An 18732-nucleotide genomic window follows, 5' to 3' on the forward strand; every position below is an offset into this window, starting at 1 on the left:
ATATCTCAGTTTTGATTACCCATATTCTTTATATATGGCTCCAATAACAAAACACACACACTTTTTCACAAGTGGTCAATTATTTTTTAAAAAATTACTTAAAATTTTGTTCTTTCAAAAAATGAATGGAAATTTGTTTCCCTAAAGTTATCATCCATTTGTTCTAATTCTTCATTCTAGAGTAATAGAATAAATGTAATCTATCTTTTGGATGACAGGCCTTCAAAATTTTTTTTTTTATTTGTAGAGTGGATATTTTTATCATTTAATTTAATTTTTAGTTAAATTTTTTTTCATGGTTACATAATTCTTGTTGTCTCCCTCTCCTGTTTCCTTACCCCTCCCAGAGCTGACAAGCAATTTCACTGGGTTATATATATATTATCACTCAAATCCTATTTCCATATTATTTATTTTTGTAATAGAGTAATCTTTTAAAACCAAATTGCCAAGTCATATACCCATATTAACAAGTGATAAATCATAGTTTTCATCTGGATTTCTACTACCACAGTTCTTTCTCTAGATGTGTATAGCATTCTTTCTCATAAGTCCCTCAGAGGGGGGCAGCTGGGTAGCTCAGTGGATTGAGAACCAGGCCTGAGTTCAAATCTGGCCTCAGGTACTTCCCAGCTGTATGACCCTGGGCAAGTCACTTAACCCTCATTGCCCAGCCCTTATTGCTCTTCTGTCTAAAGAATTAAAAAAAAGTCCCTCAGAGTTGTCCTGGATCATTGCATTGCTTTTAGAAGCAAAGTCTATTACATTTGATCATCCCACAATGTTGCAGTTACTGTGTATAATATTCTCCTGGTTCTGCTTATTTCACTCTATATCAGTTCCTGTAGGTCTTTCCAGTTCTTATAGAACTCAAACAGTTAATCATTCCTTATAGCACAATAGTATTCCATCACCATTGTATACCACAATTTATTCGGCCATTCCCCAATTGAGGGTCACCCCATCATTTTCCAATTTTTTGCCACCATAAAACTTCAAATATTAAAATTTGATTATTATGTCCCCAGCTTTATCTTTTGTAGGCTAAACATTCCTCATTCTTTCATCATAGAACTTAACTCCAAGTTCTTTTTCTTTCTGGATCATGCTTCTGATATCCTATTCTCCTATGTGAAATTCAAAGCAAAGTGGGAATATTATCTTTCTTGTTCTGGATACTATACTTTGAAAAACCATTAATATATGTTTAAATAACATATTTACATGTTAAGAATATCATTAATTGGGTGGTTTGAAGGTACATTTATACATGGAAGCTTTTAGGTTGAATTGAATTTGATGGAATAAACTTAAAAATTTAATAAAATGGGATGGGAGAAATAAATTAGAATAATCTCATAGGAAAGAGGAATGAATAAAACAAATATTACAATAAAGGGAAGGAGAGGATGGAGGGATGGTAATGCTAGTACCTTATTCTCATTGGATCTGGGTAAAAGAAGGAATAATATATGTAAAATTTTCCTTAATTTATAAGGAGATAAAAGGGTGAGGGATAAAGATTAAACGAGGGAATCTTAGAAGGGCATATAAATTAAGAAAAAAAATAAAAAGACAGGAAAATGAACAAACCACAAAAAAAGAAACTCAGTGTAGAAGTTATTTTGGTGACAGGGTATATTCAAACTCAGAAGAAGACAACAAAGCCAATATGGCTGAATCTGAAGCCTAGAAGAAAAATATTAATTGCTTTCAAGCCCAAAAAGAATTAATAGAGGGGCTCAAAAAGGATTTTAAAAATGAAATGAGCGGTAGAAGAAAAATTGGGAAAAGAAATGAATGATATAGGAAAATCATGAAAAAAGAGTCAACAGCTTGATAAAGGAGGCACAAACACACTGAAGAAATTACCTTAAATAACAGAATAGGCCAATTGGTAAAATAGGCACAAAAACTCAAATGAAGAAAATTCCTTTAAAATCAGAATTGGTTAAATGGAAAAAGATATAGAAAAATATACTGAAGAGAAAAACTTCTTGAAGGACAGATTTGACCTCTTGGAAAAAGAGGTACAAAAATTCACTGAGGAAAAGAACTCTTTACAAATTAGAATTGGCCAAATAGAAAGGAGGTACTTAAGTTCACTCAAGAAAATCATGTCTTAAAAACTAGAATTGGGAAAGTAAGGCTTATGACTCCATGAGACATATGAAATAAAGTCAGCTAGAAGATTGGAAAAAAATAGAAAATGTAAAAAACTCATGGAAAAAGCAAGTGAAATGAAAAATAAATCTAGTAGAGATAATTTAAGAATTATTAGGCTATCTAAAAGCCATGATAAAAAAAGAGCTTAGACATCATCTTTCAAGAAATCATCAAGGAAAACAAACTTCCCTGATTTTCTTGAATTGGAGGACAAAATAGAAATTAGAAGAAGCTACCAATCACCTCCTGAAAGAGATCTCAAAAGGATCCCAGGAATATTATAGCCAAATTCCAAAACTCCCAAGTCAAGGAAAAAATATTGCAAGCAGCCAAAAAGAAATAATTCAGATATCATGGAGCTACAGTCAGGATTATACAAGACTTAGCAGCTTCTATATTAAAGGATCAGAGGGCCTCGAATATGGTGAGAGCAAAGGAACTAGGACTTCAACCAAGAATCACTTATACAGCAAAACTGAGCATAATACTTCAGGAGGAAAAAATAGGCATTCAGTGAAGTAGAGGATTTCCTAACATTAATGATGAAAAGACAAGATCTGAATGGAAAATTTGACTCTCAAATATAAGACCAAAGGTCAATACACAAAAAGGTAAACGGGAGAGAGAAATAAAAAGACATTAGAAAAGGTTAAACTGTGTATATCCTTACATAGAGAGAATTCTGGTAATACCAAAGAACTTTGTCATTATTAAGGCTGTTAGAAGCAGTATATACATAGACAGAGGGTGAAAGTGTGAGTTGAATATGATGGGATGATATAAAAAATAAAATTAAGGCATGGGAAAGAAGACTGCATTGGGAAGAGGGGGAAGGGAAAACTGAATAGATTAAATTATCTCATATAAAGAGGCATAAAAGAGTGTTCACAGTGGAGGGGAAAATGGGAAGGTGGGGAAGAGAGCTTGTGAATCTTACTCTCATTAGAACTGCTCAATGAGGGAAGAACATATACAATCAATTAGGTATAGAAAGCTATCTTACCCTGTAGGAAAGTAGGAGGGGAATGGGATAAGAAAAGAGGGCAAAGTGGGGAAGGATGGAAGTCAGAAACTAAACAGGGCGAAATAGGATGGAGAGTAATACACAGTAATCATAATGATGCATTTTTTCTTACATTTCTTTCTAAATAAAGACCTCATTACTCAAACATGTAAGGAAATAATTTGAATATGTAAGAAATCAAGGCAATCCCCAATTAATAAATGGTCAAAAGATACGGGCAATTTTCAGACAAAGTAATTAAAGCTCTCAATAGTCAAGCAAAAAAAAAAAAGATCTAAATCACTATTATTTAAAGAAAAGCAAATTAAAACAACTGTGAGATACTACCCTATACCTAACAGACTGACTATTATGACAGAAAAGGCAGATGACAAAACTTGGAGGGGATATGGGAAAGTTGGAATATAAATATACTGCTGGGGGAGTTTCAAACTGATTTAATCATTCAGGAGAGCAATTTGGACCTATGCCTCAAGGGAAATAAAACAGTACATACCCTTTGACCCAGCAATACCAATTTTTTTTTTTTGGAATTTGGTTTGTATCCCAAAGAGATAGAAAAAATTATGTGTGTGGGAAGGACCTATAAGTAAAAACATATTTAAAGCAGCTCTTTTTAGGAGGGCAAAGATTTGGAAGGTGAGGGGATACCCATCAATTGGGGAATGATTTTTATAGTAGATAATTGCAATGGAGCACTATTGTATTGTAAGAAATGACCAGCAGGAGGAGCTCAGAAAAATCTCGAGATTTACACAAACTGCGGCTGAGTGAAATAAGCAGAATTAGGAAAACGTTATAAACAGAGACAGGAATACTTTACAATGACCAACTGTGAATAACAGATATTTTTAGCAATACAATGATCCACAACTACCCACAAGGAGTTATGATAATAAATGCCATCTATTTCTGGAGAAAAAGAACTGAGTCTGAATCTAGAGCAAAGTAAACTTTTTTTACTTAATTTTTTTTTCTATTTGAGTTTCCTTCCACAAAGGGATTAACATGGAAGAAATGTTTTACATGATTAAATATGTGAAATCTATATAAAATTGTTTACTAATTCAAGGGGTGAGGGGAGTTAGAGAGAGAGAGAGAAAGAGAGAAGGAGGGTGAGAATTCAAGACAATATTCTTTGAAAAATGTTGGAAAATGTTTTTACATGTAATCAGGGAAAAGCCAAAATAAAATTTAATACATTAAAAATAAAGATTACACATTATGACTAAGCAGGATTTATACCAGGTATGCAAGGATAGTAATGTAAAAGAAATAGGAAGAAAATTATTAACATAATTGATTACATCAACAAAAAATAACGCATGATTATATCAATAGATACAGAAAAAGCTTTTGACCAAATATAACTCATTCTTATTAAAAACACTCAGAAGCATAAGTATAAATGGATTTTTCCTTAGAATAATAAGAAATATACACTTAAAATCATCAGCAAATATTCTCTGTAATAGGGATAAGTTAGAGGCCTTCCCTGTAAGATAAAGAATAAAACAAGGATGCCCATGATTATCAATGTTATCTAATATTGCACTAGATATGCTAGCAATAGTAAAAATGGAAGAAAAAGAAGGTATTAGAATTGGTCAAGAGGTAATAAAACTATCTATTTTTGCAAATGATATGATAATATAAATGTACACACATATATAAAACCTTTATAATTAAAAAAATTAATTGAAACTATTCAATAGTTTTAGCAAAGTAGCTGGCTATCAAATAAATCCGTGTAAATCATTAGCATTTCCATATATCACCAACAATGTCATGCAAGAAGAGATAGCGAGAGATAACCTATTTCAATTAACTATAGCTAGAATAAAATACTTAGGAGTATATCTTCCAAAAGAAATTCAGAAACTATATGAACATAATTATAAAACACATTTTATACAAATAAAGTTAGATTTAAGTACTCTGAGAAATATTAACTGTTCAGGAGTGGGCAGAGCCAAGATATTTAAAATTATAATTCTTTCTAAACGAGTCTGCCATCCCAATTAAATGGCAAAAATTATTTTATTGAATTAAAAACAATAATAACAAAATTCATTTGGAAAAATAAAATGACAAGAATATCAATGGAACAATGAAAAAACAGGTAATCTATTACCAATCAGATTTATGGATAGGAGAAGAATTTATGAAAAAAGAAAAGACATAAAGCATTTTGAAATGTAAAAAGGGATAATTTTTAGTATATTAAATTGAAAAGATTTTGCACAAATAGATCTAATGTAGTCAAGACCAGAAGGAAAGCAGTAAGTTGGGAAAAAAGTTTTGGACAGTTTCTTGGATATGTCTCAAATTTAAATACATATACTTTGTCAAATATATAAAAATATGAGCCATTTTCCAACTGATAAATGGTCAAAAGATATTAAAAGATGAACATCCAGCAGTTTGGATGAAGAAATCAAAGTTATCTATATCTATATGAAAAAATGATCTAAACTGTTAGAGAATGTAAATAGAAACTCTGAGATATTACCTCTCGTGTATTAGATTGGCTAAAATTATACAAGGGCAAAGTGACAAATGTTAGAGAGGATGTAGAAAATAGGGACATAAACATAGTTTTGGTGGAACTGTGACCTGATTCAATCATTTTGATTGAATTTGGAGAGTAATCTGCAATTATACTCAAAGAATTATAAAACTAGGTATACCATATAATCAATACTGTGTATTAGATCCAAGGCAAAAGCATGGTAAGGATTAGGCAATGTGGATTAAGTGACTTGCCCAGGGTTACAAAGCTTGGAAGTTTCTGAGGCCAGATTTGAACCCAAATCTCCTGTCTCTAGGCTTAGTTCTCACCTACCTGTCCACTTTGTATACCTTTTGATCCAATAATATCACTATTAGATTTATTTCCTAAGGAGATCAAGGAAAAAGGAAAAGAAATTATATATTTTAAAATATGGCAGCTCTTTTTGTGGTGGCAAAGAATTGGAAATTGAAAGCATGTCCATTGATTGGAGAATAGCCAAACAAGATGTGATATATGATTGTAATAAAATATAATTGTGCAAAAAGAGATGACAAAAATTGATTACAAAAAACCTGGAAAGACTTACATGAAGTGGTACAAAGTGAAGTGAGAAGAACCAGGAGAATATTGTACACAATAAAAACAATATACATCAATTGTGAATGACTTGATTATTATCAACAAAGCAAGGATCCAGGATAACTCCAAGGGACTCATGATGAAAAAAGATATCCACTGTCATAGAAAGTACTGATGAAGTCTGAATAAAGATCGAACCATACCATCCTTCATTTTATTTCCTCTAATAATTTTTCTCTAGAGTAAGCAATATGTGTCTTGTTTCTCAACCATAAGAACAGGGAAATATATGTTATATGACAATATATGTACAACCTATATTATATTACCTATCTTCTTGGGGAAGGGGGATTAATGGGAGGAAAGAGGAAAAAAAAGAATTAAATGTAAATTTTTAGACATAGCTAATGTGAGAATTTGCTTCTCTTGGATAAGCATATTTATTATAATTTATTACATATTTTAAACAAATCATATGTATTATTATATTACATATAATATTATATTATGTATTAAAAATGGTAAATCACACACAAAAAATGAATTCCATGTTCATGCATACTCTGGTGCTGTGTAGTGTCCTAAACTGCAATTACTTTTTAAATTTATTGATTAATTAAGAAAATTCTGCCATGGTTACATGATTCATGTTCTTTCCCTTCCCTCCTTCTACTCCTTTCCCATAACCAATGAGCAGTTCCACTGGGTTTGACATGTGTCATTGCACAAGATCTCTTTCCATATTATTGATATTAACTGCAATTCCTTATGGATTAAAGGCCCTTATTTCTTTATCCTTTATAGTCTTTTATTTTAGATTGACTTTTCTGGTGTCAGATACACGATTAAAAAACTCCTGGTAGTTCAGCTTGGGCAAGTGTTCTTTCAAATCCCTCAATTCTCATCTCTTTTGATTGAGTTCCTGAATTTTTTATTGTGGGCTTGATAGAGACACATGGATAATTTGGGATTCATTCCAAAAGGTTCTCCTAAAGGGATGACTGCCAAGAATATGTTTTGCACATAATTTTGTGTGTCTTTGTGGAATGTTATTTGGGTTAAGGTGTACTCTGTGTGTGTGTGTGTGTGTGTGTGTGTGTGTGTGTGTGTGTGTGTGTGTGTGTGTGTGTGAGAGATAGAGAGAGAGATAGAGAGAGAGATTGAGAGAGAGAGAGATAGAGAGAGAGAGAGAGAGAGAGAGAGAGAGAGAGAGAGAGAGAGATCCTCTGAAGATGATTAGTAAGTACCAAATTGAGAATAGCAAAATGTTTGTGAAAAAGGCTAGTTACTGAAAAGTCTCACTAATAAGGGAATATATTGGCCACTATCTCACAGATCTTGTTCTGTTTGTGCATTTTTCCTGTGTTTGTGTTTCTACCAGTTTGTCTTTCTGCAATTATGCACAAAGAGTTTAGAAAGAAGGCACTTTGCCAGTAAATCTATCTTTCTGTCTCTTTTGATTAATTTATTTTTAGTTTTTTTAAGCTTTTTAATTTTTTTCAAGAATGTGATGTTTTTAAATTGTAGACTAATTAGAAATGAAGTTTATGACCGAAATGTAAATTCTCTATTTTGAATCCCTGAATTTTGGTTTAATCATTTTTTTAAATAAAAGCTAAAATAACCTAGTGAGTTTAGTGGTTAACATTCCCTAGAATTTATTTAAATAAAATTTATTTTCTACTCTCCACAATCATAACGTCAGGTTAATTGTTTTCACCAAGGAAAGAAAGGTCATTTTTCTGATAAGAGAAAAAACTTGTAAGAAATAATAAAGTGAATTAAAACAATTTTTGAAATTGGCATGTATTTTGAAATGAGAAATTTGCTGTGAATTTTATGACTCCTACACATTTTTGTATTTGATTATAATTTGAATTTTTCAGAACTGTTTATCTTCTTGCCCACAAAAAGAAAAGCTTATTTAAGAAAGCAGTATAAAATGTATATGATATTTCTTTAGAAAAATTCTTTGTGTTACTTCTATGAATAACATATCAGAATTTAATTGTTATTTGAATGGTCTTAGTTTTTATAAGCTGTTAAAGATTTTTATAATTGCTGAAAGCATCTTAAAGAATTTTTGGTGCTTCCATCTTTTAGGGAATTGGCAATAATCCAAAAATTTAATTATTATAAGTAAAGCACTGGGAAAGTCACAGCTACAGTAAATAAAAGTTTTTAGCAAGTCATTGGTTTTGTTGAACAACTATGCAAGCTAAAATTATAGAGGAGAAACTCAAAGAAATAAAAATTAAAGAATAATGGTCTAAATACTATTGGTATAAGAAGGAGAATTTAGGGGAATGAATAAAATAAAAGGAAGTTTAAGAGAAGACTGAAGAAAAAAGGTGTGAGTTTTTAGACTTTAGGAGAGATATATAATGAGGAAAAGATTTGAGCATATTGATGGAAAGATTTGAAGGAATAAGTGGGAACATTGTGTGAAACCTTATGTTTATTTTATTGGGAACTATAGAAATAAAAAAATGTAACTTGATTTAGAAATATATAGGGAAAAGTTGTAAATAACTAGGAGCAAAATGAAAGCAATGGAAACTATATTTTGAGATTTTAAATGCTGCCATTATGAATGATCAGATTTGTTTTGTTTTTTGTTTTTTGTATTTTAAACCCTTAACTTCTGTGTATTGACTGATAGGTGGAAGAGTGGTAAAGGTAGGCAATGGGGGTCAAGTGACTTGCCCAGGGTCACACAGCTGGGAAGTGTCTGAGGCCGGATTTGAACCTAGGACCTCCCGTCTCTAGGCCTGGCTCTCAATCCACTGAGCTACCCAGCTGCCCCTGAATGATCAGATTTGAATTAAATTTAAATGTGTTTTAGGTGGAATGATTGGGATAGGGGTGACATTAAAACCTAATATCAGATCTCCACTTTAAAAAATCTTTGTTAGTGTTTTAATTGGAAATATTGGACCCCATAATATGCGATATTTTGAATAAATGGTCCTTGTGAAAAATATAATACTTAGAAATAGTGTTAAAATGATAAATTCTTTTAAAACCTGGAATCTTTTGAGTTATTGATTAAATTGTTATACATTCAATTGTTAAAAAAATAAGAGAAAATTTTGAAACTATCCATTTTGAGTTACAATAATTTTTTTTACTGTGATTTTGGTATATCAAGAATCTCTTTAAGATGTTCTCACCTGTGTAATTGTTTTAAGATCTTACAAGCTCTTCAAATAAAGTATATTAATAATAATAGCTTACAATATTTAGCCCAGGATATTTTGAGTTAACCTAACATTGAATTTAATGCAGGAAGGCCTTAATTGTTTTATGTAATCTCATTTGGCCTATGTGTTCATTGCTTTTTGCTAATCAGATCTTTGATGAAATGTATTGTACCTTTCCAGCCTATGAGGATTGTGATTTCAAAAGCATTCGTGATAGCAAGACCAGAAAACCTTTTTTAGCCATATAAAAAAAGGTACGTATTGGTTTATTTAGAGAACAGGATTCCTCTTCCCCATTACAAACACTCCTTGTGAGGAAATTAAAAAAAATTGTGATTAGCATACTGGAGTTATTTCTGTGGTAATGTATGGTTATGATAATTTTGAAATAATAGCAGGAATGTCTGAACTGAAGTTACCCTTTTTGGCACACTAACACACTGTTGGAGGAGTTGTGAAATGATCCAACCATTCTGTGAAACAAGCTGACTGTAAAAAAATAAGGCTATAAAAGTGGATACCCTTTGATCCAGCAATAACTCTACTAAATCTATAACCCAAAGAGATTAAAAAAAGAAAAGGAAAAAAACCAATTTGTACCAAATATTTATAGCAGCTATTTTTGCTATGGCAAAGAATTGGAAAGGACAGGGATATCCATGAATTGGGGAATGACGGACAAATTGTAGTATGTAATTGTAATAGAATATTATTGCACTATGATAAATGATGAGTAGGATGATTTCAGAAAAACCTGGAAAGAAAAGAACTGATGCAAAACGATCACTTAGCAGAACCAAGATAACATTGTACATAGTAACAGCAATATTAGATAATGATCAATGGTGAATGACTTAGCTATTCTCAGTAATATAGTATCCTAAGACAATTTTGAAGGACTGAAGGAAAGATACTATCCATGTCCAGAGAAAGAACTGATAGAGTCTGAATGCAGATCAAAGCATACTATTTTCACTTTATTTTCCTGGAGAATTTTTTTTATGTGTCTTCTTCCACAATGTGACCAATATGAAAATGTTTTGCATGACATCACATGTATAACATATATAAAATTGGTTATTATTTCAATAGGCAAGAAGTGAGAGAGGGAAGGAGGAAGAGAATTTGGAACTTGAAACTAAGGTTAAAAATAGTTTTTGCATGTAATTGGACAAAATAAAATATCAAAAGATAAAAAAATAAGTTACATCTTTAACCAACCTAATTTTAAAGGACTCTTGTCTTAGAAATATTTTTGCTTTAAAGGGGTAAGTAAGCTATCATATCACTATCTACAGGAGCTTATAATAATTGAATTCTAATGTCTGTCTTTTTGCATCAGGATGAATTTTAAACTGTATTTGAGGAGAAATACTGCTAAAAAGGAATATTAAATAAAATCTTTTTTGAAGGCCAGATAAATTTTTGTTTGTTAGCTAATTTATTGCAAAAACTTGAATGTGTTAGTAACAATTGTGTCCAACCCTACTGTGGTTAGTAAGACTTTACTGCTTGAGGTAAAATCTTTAGGGATTTTGGATTTTCTTTTTGAGTTTCATTTTCAAGTTTGTTGAGACAATTTCATTTATTCACTAAAAATGCTAGAAGCCCAATAGGAGTAAGATCTGTGATCTATGTGGCCAATGGATATCTGTCCCTGTGAAAAAAAAGTTTGGAGCACAACTTTGGGAAGTCTAAGGAAAGAACCTCTTGATTTAGTTCTCCATTCAAGAAATTTTCCCATCTGGTTAATTTTGAGACTGGCTGTGGGATCCTTGGATGTTTATATTATTATTACCTGGAATTAAATGGAACTGAGGATGCTTTATTCTAATATATAGGTGTTAAATCATTTGGTGCCCAGTACTGATGCTGCTATAATCATGTCCCTGCTTCTTCCTCTCATAGCAAATTTTTCTAATCAGGTTAAAGAAGTTAAACTGTGATTTTTATGATTAGTCTAGCAGCTACAATACCATATCTTGAAAAAGTCTCTAAATATTTCAGAAGAATTAGATCATGATGTAAGAGTTTGTGGAATCAATATAAAAATATATACACACACATATGCACATATGTATTTATTAATTAGTTCAAGTTAAAATCTGAAACATCTCCATTTTATTTTAATGAACTTTCTGGAAAATAACAGGGAATATCTTATGTCATCTCATTGGAAAAGTCAATTTTATTTAGGTTTATTATTTAATTTGGATTTAATGCCTTTAGCATTAGCAAAAAAGACTTTTTGCTACAACTGAAGTAAAATTTGCAGCCTTTAAGTGAATTCATTTGTATATTAGAGGTCATCTTATGAAATAATTGTTACCTAAGTTTTTATATGATGATTAGATTCTAATCAGTCTCTACTCTGTCAGAAGAGGAAATTGAATTTGAAAAATTTGGAGTTCTCAGTAAAAAATTGAGTAAAAACTTTAAGAAAACAATAAGGTCCTAAGAATATATGTAATTTAAAAGATATTCAGAAATTAAGAATTCTACCTTTTGAGGTATTTGAAATATTTAGCTATTGTCTTTTCAGTTTATATTTGAATTTCTTAAATATATCAATGTAATAGCTTGCTAAATTATAGGAATTTCAATTTATCCTATCATATATATATATATGCATATATATATATATATATATCTATCATTTGTACATAGTGCTTTGCATGCTGTCTCTCCTATTAGACTTTGAATTCCTTGAGAGAATGAATTTTTTTTTGCATTTCTTTGTATCCCTAATGCTTAGTAATATTCTTGGTATATAATAGGCACTTAAAAAATGCTAACTGATAGTTATGTCACATCTTTGATATTTTTGACTGAAAACTTTTCTTACTGAACTTGTTTTCTGGTGGAAAAAAAATGGTTTGGTATTGCTCTAGCCTTCCTTTTTAGCTTTTTGTTTTTTCAACTTCCCCATTGTGCCTGCCCCAGAGCACCTCTCCCACCTTTACAGTTTCCTTTTGTGTTTTGTCTTCTCCCATTTAATTGTAGGCTCCTTTAGGCCAGGAACTGTATTTCTATTTTTCCTATTTGTATCCCCAGAACTTAAACACAGTGCTTGGCATGTATAGTAGGCACTTAATGAATGTTTGTTAATTGATGCTTAATTTCTTCCCTTATGTTTTGGGAAACCGTCATATGCTGCTAATTTGAAATATTGATTTTTAGAGTGTAATTTTTTTTAAAATCTGGGTTACAGAATATCCTTTTGGCTAATGATTGTCTGTAATAGTTTGATGGAGTTTTTTTGGTTTACTTTGAAATCCCATTGTGGGGGACAACTAGGTGGCCCAGTGGATAGAAAGCCATGCCTAGGGGGAGGTCTTGGGTTCAGATCTGACCTCAGTTATACTTCCTAGCTATGTGGCCCTGGGCAAGTCACTTAGCCCCCATTGTCCAAGCCCTTACCAAGCAGAAGCCTTAGGACCAATAGATAGAATTGATTCTAAGATGGAAGATAAGGCTTTAAAAAATGCTACTAAGAGAGAGGCTTTGCTAGTTCAATTATTATTATTTTCATTGGGAATCCTATCATTTCTATGTAAACAATATAGAAATAAGGACTTTTGTAAAATTTATCCTTAGACTAGAAATATTTTGCTGTAATATTACTGCTTACTCACAAGGTTTAGACTTTGGGAACTTGCCATATATTGTTAAATGTTATGGGACTGTGATTAATGCTTCTGTCTGATTCCAGGAGAAAAGAACACATGAGCCGTTAATAGTGCTAAGAAAGCACTAGGTCATGGAGACCAACCAACCAATCCAATGGGATTGATGAGAACATCTGCACAGTGCCAAGGAGCACAAGGTCAAAGAGATCGTACAAATACAGGTGGGATTGAGGTACTCCCACGCCAACACTAAGGACTTGAACTCAGTGTAAGAATCGAAGCTGCGACGCTTAACATATGTTAAGACGTAGGACTCTCAGAACTACACTGCCAGTCAGGTACCGCAGGTTGGCTATTATCTGGCTCACTCATATATATATTCCTGAGAATGAAGGGAATGACAGGCACTTCCTTTGCATATAAATCTGGTCCTTTTTTCTCTCTTATTTGGCAACTTCCTGTAGTCTTAGCTGCAAATGGGTAAGTGTAGTATTACTGCATTGTGTCCTACAGACTAGTAGGATGGAAATTATATTAATTGGACCCTAATACAAGGGCCTGTTATAAAATTATTTTGTTTATTCAGAAATTTTATATACATAGCTTTTGATATTTTGATTCTGATTTTAATATTTTCTTTTTCCAAAGTTTCAATTTTCTTCTATTTGATTTTTTATATACTTTTTTTTCTTTTGAATTTACTCATACAACCCCATGACTCAACCATATATCTTGAGCTGATCTGGGTATTTCTTTCTAAATACCCACATCAGGGGGGATTGTATTTTTATAAAATCCAACATTTAATTGTAATTTTATTATATCCAAGATTTAATTTTTATTTTGTTTGAGAAAAATTCTCAGGGAAAGAAACTTGCTGATTCCTTAATCCAGAGAATGAACTGTTTGCAGAGAGATGCCTGAAGAATCTACATTTAACCAAGAGATCCAGAATGAACTTTGGGTTGCAATTTATTGAACTGATGGGGTTTGTTGCATCGAGCGATCCAGAATGAACTTTTGGGTGCAAATGAATGGACTGATGGGTTTTGAACAGCTACTTTAATTGTTCTTGTTATACCAATAGGGGACTGCCCCCAATTGGTTTCTTGTCAATGTGCTTAGCAAAACATTGGTTTTGCTTTCTCTCTTTTCCATTTCCCTCTTATCTCTAACTATTGTAGTTAGAAGACCTTTGTGGGTATAAGATGTTTGTGTAAAATGATCACTTGGGGTGACTAGGCACCCAATGATCATTAGGGGGATTGTGTAAATGGAATTAACTCTAGCCAATTCATAGTCAAAATTCTACTCAACCTAGGCATAGAAATGAGGTCATTCCCACCTCCCTTAATGGGGAGGGGAGACAAGTTACCCACACCGTGACAATAAATAACAAATCAAGAACAAGGGACTGCCCTTTGGGCAGTCCAAAATCAGTGCAGAGGCTGCCATTTGTCCACTTGAATTAGAGGTGGACCCACAGGAAGTGATGAGAGACACTATCTCTTCAAGTATGTTGGCTACTTCCTGTTGAGGGGGTTCCGGCTTTGAACTTGGTGCTGCAGGTAGGGGGGTGAGTCCACAGACCATTTGCACTCTGTATTGTCACGTGGGTAAGTTAGGCTGACTTCCTTGGCCTACCTAGGCCGCTTCCAAACTCTGCCTTAAGTAGGCACTAGCCTATCTGGTTGCTAGGCCTTGTGGCTTGCAGCTTCATTTATTTAGCCTTTTAACCTTCTCTCTCCGTCCAGGCCTCTGCAGGCCTGGACTAGCCCCTCCCTTTCTCTTTCTTCCCATACCTTTACCTTCCTAATTGTAAATAAACTACCTTAACCCGATGCTGACTTGGGTCTGATTTAATTACGGAATCAACCTGAATTATTGATTCCTGGAGGCCACACTTTAAATATATATCTATAAGTTACCTAAAGTCTCCTTTAACACTTTCTGTATAAATCTCTAGAATATGGATATTTTCTTGATTTTATTTTTTTATAGCAGGATGTATTTAATATAGAAAAATAAAGTAATAAATGAATATCTTTGGAAAGACCTTGTATATACTCAATAAGTACTAGCTATAAATGTTTTTTAAAAGTTAATTGTTACTTACTGTTAACCAACATTGCAATGTGAAAAACAATTGCATTGCTCTTTAAACTGTAAATATGTGAAAATATCACATATTTTCCATATATAAATACATAGACACACACATATAAACACATATTCTCAAAAGAGGGCTAGGATAAAGATGCGATGTATTAAAGTTGAAAAAACTTTTATCATTAATGGAGCAGTAAACTGCTTTTTGGAGAAAGAAACATGATTAGATTGCTTTGCCTTGAAAACTAGGAAATAGGTGTTTGGTTTTTAAATGCTTCATTTTAAATGTTTCATTTCCTTCACTGCTGTTATGCCAATAATAATGAAAAAGACCAAGTAACAATGATGGCCCTAAATAATATATTTTAAATTTTGTCCTGGAGGTAATAGGGAACTACTGATTTTTTTTGAGTTCATTTTGACAGAGATATGCCTAAATACATAGGCTTTGGATGTTTTAGTAATAGGTTTTAATATGATCTAGTAGGTCTTAGATTTAATATAGTACCTATTTTTAATGTTTTATTAATTATTGATAAAGTCTTGAATTCATTAAAGCTCTCAAATAGAGAACTTTTAATTGTCAAGAAACTTTTTCTTTACTATTATTGGATGTAGACACATTTGGAAAAGAGAAAGAAAATATTTGTGGTCCTCAGGATGACCAGAAATAATTACACAATTGGTTTTATAGTCATACAATTTTAAAACTACACTTAGCTTTAGGAAAAAAGCTTTATCTCAATTTTTTTGATGTTCATACATTAAATGGACTCATTTTCTATAGAATTTCAATATGTGCAAGATGGTTAAATGAATTTAAAGCATTTTTTAAAGTGGAAATCTGTAGTGTAGTCTCTAATTGCTTGGTAAAAAGGCCAGTTTTCAAATTAGAACATTATTGGAAAGTTATCAATTATTGATTGCATAAAATTTTAAACAGAAGCTTTTTTTATTTAAATATTTTATTTTTTTAGAAAAATTTTCCATGGTTACATGATTCACGTTTTTACTTTCCCCTTCACCCTTCCCTAACCCCTCCCCCCATAGCCAAAGCACATTTCCACTGGTTTTAACATGTGTCATCAATCAAGACTTATTTACATATTATTGATAGTTGCATTGGTGTGGTAGTTTCGAGTCTACATCCCCAATCATGTCCACATCAACCCATGTGTTCAAGCAGTTGTTTTTCTTCTGTGTTTCTACTCCTGTAGTTCTTCCTCTGAATGTGGGTAACATTCTTTTCCGTAGGTCCCTCAGAATTGTCCTGAGTCATTGCATTGCGGCTAGTATAGAAGTCCATTACATTCTATTTTATCACAGTATATCAGTCTCTGTGTACAATGTTCTTCTGGCTCTGCTCCTTTCACTCTGCATCAATTCCTGGAGGTCTTTCCAGTTCACATGGAATTCCTCCAGTTTATTATTCCTTTGAGCACAATAGTATTCCATCACCAGCATATACCACAATTTGTTCAGCCATTCCCCAATTGAAGGGCATACCCTCATTTTCCATAAACAGAAGCTTTAAATCATTAAAAAATGTATATCTTATTTTGTGAGCTATTTTTAAATATAAGATTTTTTTCTGTTTGTAGTCTCTCTGATGATATCAAAAGAATAAAAGACTTATTTATAATTCTTCCTCTAGCCTATGGATTACATCATCCATCTCATGTATAGGGTTCAGGAACAGATAGAACAAGCAGTATATGAACACTGAAATTCCTATAGAAATGCCGTTTGTAAGTTCAACATGCTTAATTTTAATTACAAGTATTTCACAGGAGGCTATGATTCTTGGTGGAATAGGCCCAATGAAAATTACTGCAGCAGAGATGAATTTTTGGTACATACAATAAGTTGAGTCACTATTTCCTGACACCATCCCTGTGTATTTTCATTTTTTGAAAAACCAGTGAAGGATTATCTTCTTCAGAATACATATAGAACTGTGCCCATGTTGATGATCTAATTAATTAATAGGCATTCATTTTTGTTGTTGAGTCATTTTTAGTGGTGATTTTCTTGGTACAGATATTGAAACAGATTGCCATTTCCTTCTCCAGGTAATTTCATAGATGATGAACTGAGGCAAAAAGGGTTAAATGATTTGTCTAGGGTCACATAGATATTAAGTAACTGAAGCCAGTTTTGACTCATGAAGATGAGTCGTCTGACTTTAGGCTTGGCACTCTAATCACTGGGGCACCTAGCTATCATTGTGCTACCTATCTCCATCAAGCACTTACTTAAGTGCTAGGCACTATTCTAGATGATGAGGATACTATTATAATGAATAAAATAATCCCTACTCTTAAAAGAAATTATATTTTATTGAGGGACATAATATGTACATACATATGTGTATATTTACATATATATATAATATATACATAATATATATGCTTATTTGGAATTAAAAAAATTAGCAGTTGGAAGCTTTCCTGAATAAGCTAGTGTTTGAGCTATATGTTGAATATGATAGTTTGAAGGAAGGGAAATAATCTAGAAGGCTTAGGAAGATAGGTTAGTATCAAGTCAAGAATGGCTTTAAGGGGCAGCTGGATACCTCAGTGGATTGAGAGTCAGGCCTAGAGACGGGAGGTCCTAGATTCAAATCCGGCCTCAGACTCTTCCCAGCTGTTTGACCCTGGGCAAGTCACATTGCCCACCCTTACTAAACTCTTCTACCTAGGAGCTAATACACAGAAGTTAAGGGTTAAAAAAAAAAGAGTGGCTTTAAAAGCTAAACTGAGGAATTTATATTGGTTCCAGAAACAATAGGGAGCCACTGGAATTAACTGATTAGAGTAGTCAGATGATCAGATTTGTGCTTAAGGAAAATCATTTTGGTAGGTATGCAGAATATGGATTAGACTTGAGGGATGAGGGATGAGACTTGAGGCTGGAAAGCCATTGCAATAGTCTAGGTAAGAGGTGATGAGGGCTTGAATTTAGGTGGGGATTGTGTGAGTAGAGAGAAGGGATGTATATGATAGTTGTTGCAGACAAAGAAACAGCAAGGTTTGCCAAGATTTTGAGAAAGAATGAGAAGTTGAGGATAACTCTGAGATCATTGGATGTAGGAAACTTGAAGAATAGTGATACTTTTAATCAATCAATCAATCAATCAATTATTTTTAAGTATCTCTTATGTTCTAGATCCCCTATCTTAAATGGTGATGATACAACTAAAAAAATGAAACAATTCTTTCTTTCATGGAGACTATATTCTAATGGGGGAGAGAAAAACTACATTTTATTACACATACATATGAACATAAATATAAAATGAATATAAGCAAAGTAATCACCCAAGATTTCAGGAAGAAGAAAACTCAATGACCTTGAATACAAACAGATAAACCAACAGGAGAAAATAGTAACAATAGAAGGAAATATGACTTCCAGATCTAGCAAAGGAGTTCATGCATTACAAAACAAAGGGAATTGATCCAACACATGAGACAGAAGACCTTTTGGAAGTTGAGGAGAACATGG

The 18732-nt window shown here is 32.5% G+C and overlaps 1 protein-coding gene across 1 annotated transcript in view; it reads right to left on the bottom strand.

The window, feature by feature from the left end:
* KCNJ6 (potassium inwardly rectifying channel subfamily J member 6) overlaps positions 1–18732 on the bottom strand; it is an 80713-nt gene that overhangs the window by 25677 nt on the left and 36304 nt on the right. The gene's annotated exons all lie outside the window — the stretch shown is intronic.

The sequence above is a fragment of the Gracilinanus agilis genome, chromosome 3, assembly GCF_016433145.1.
Source record: "Gracilinanus agilis isolate LMUSP501 chromosome 3, AgileGrace, whole genome shotgun sequence".
Classification (NCBI taxonomy): domain Eukaryota; kingdom Metazoa; phylum Chordata; class Mammalia; order Didelphimorphia; family Didelphidae; genus Gracilinanus; species Gracilinanus agilis.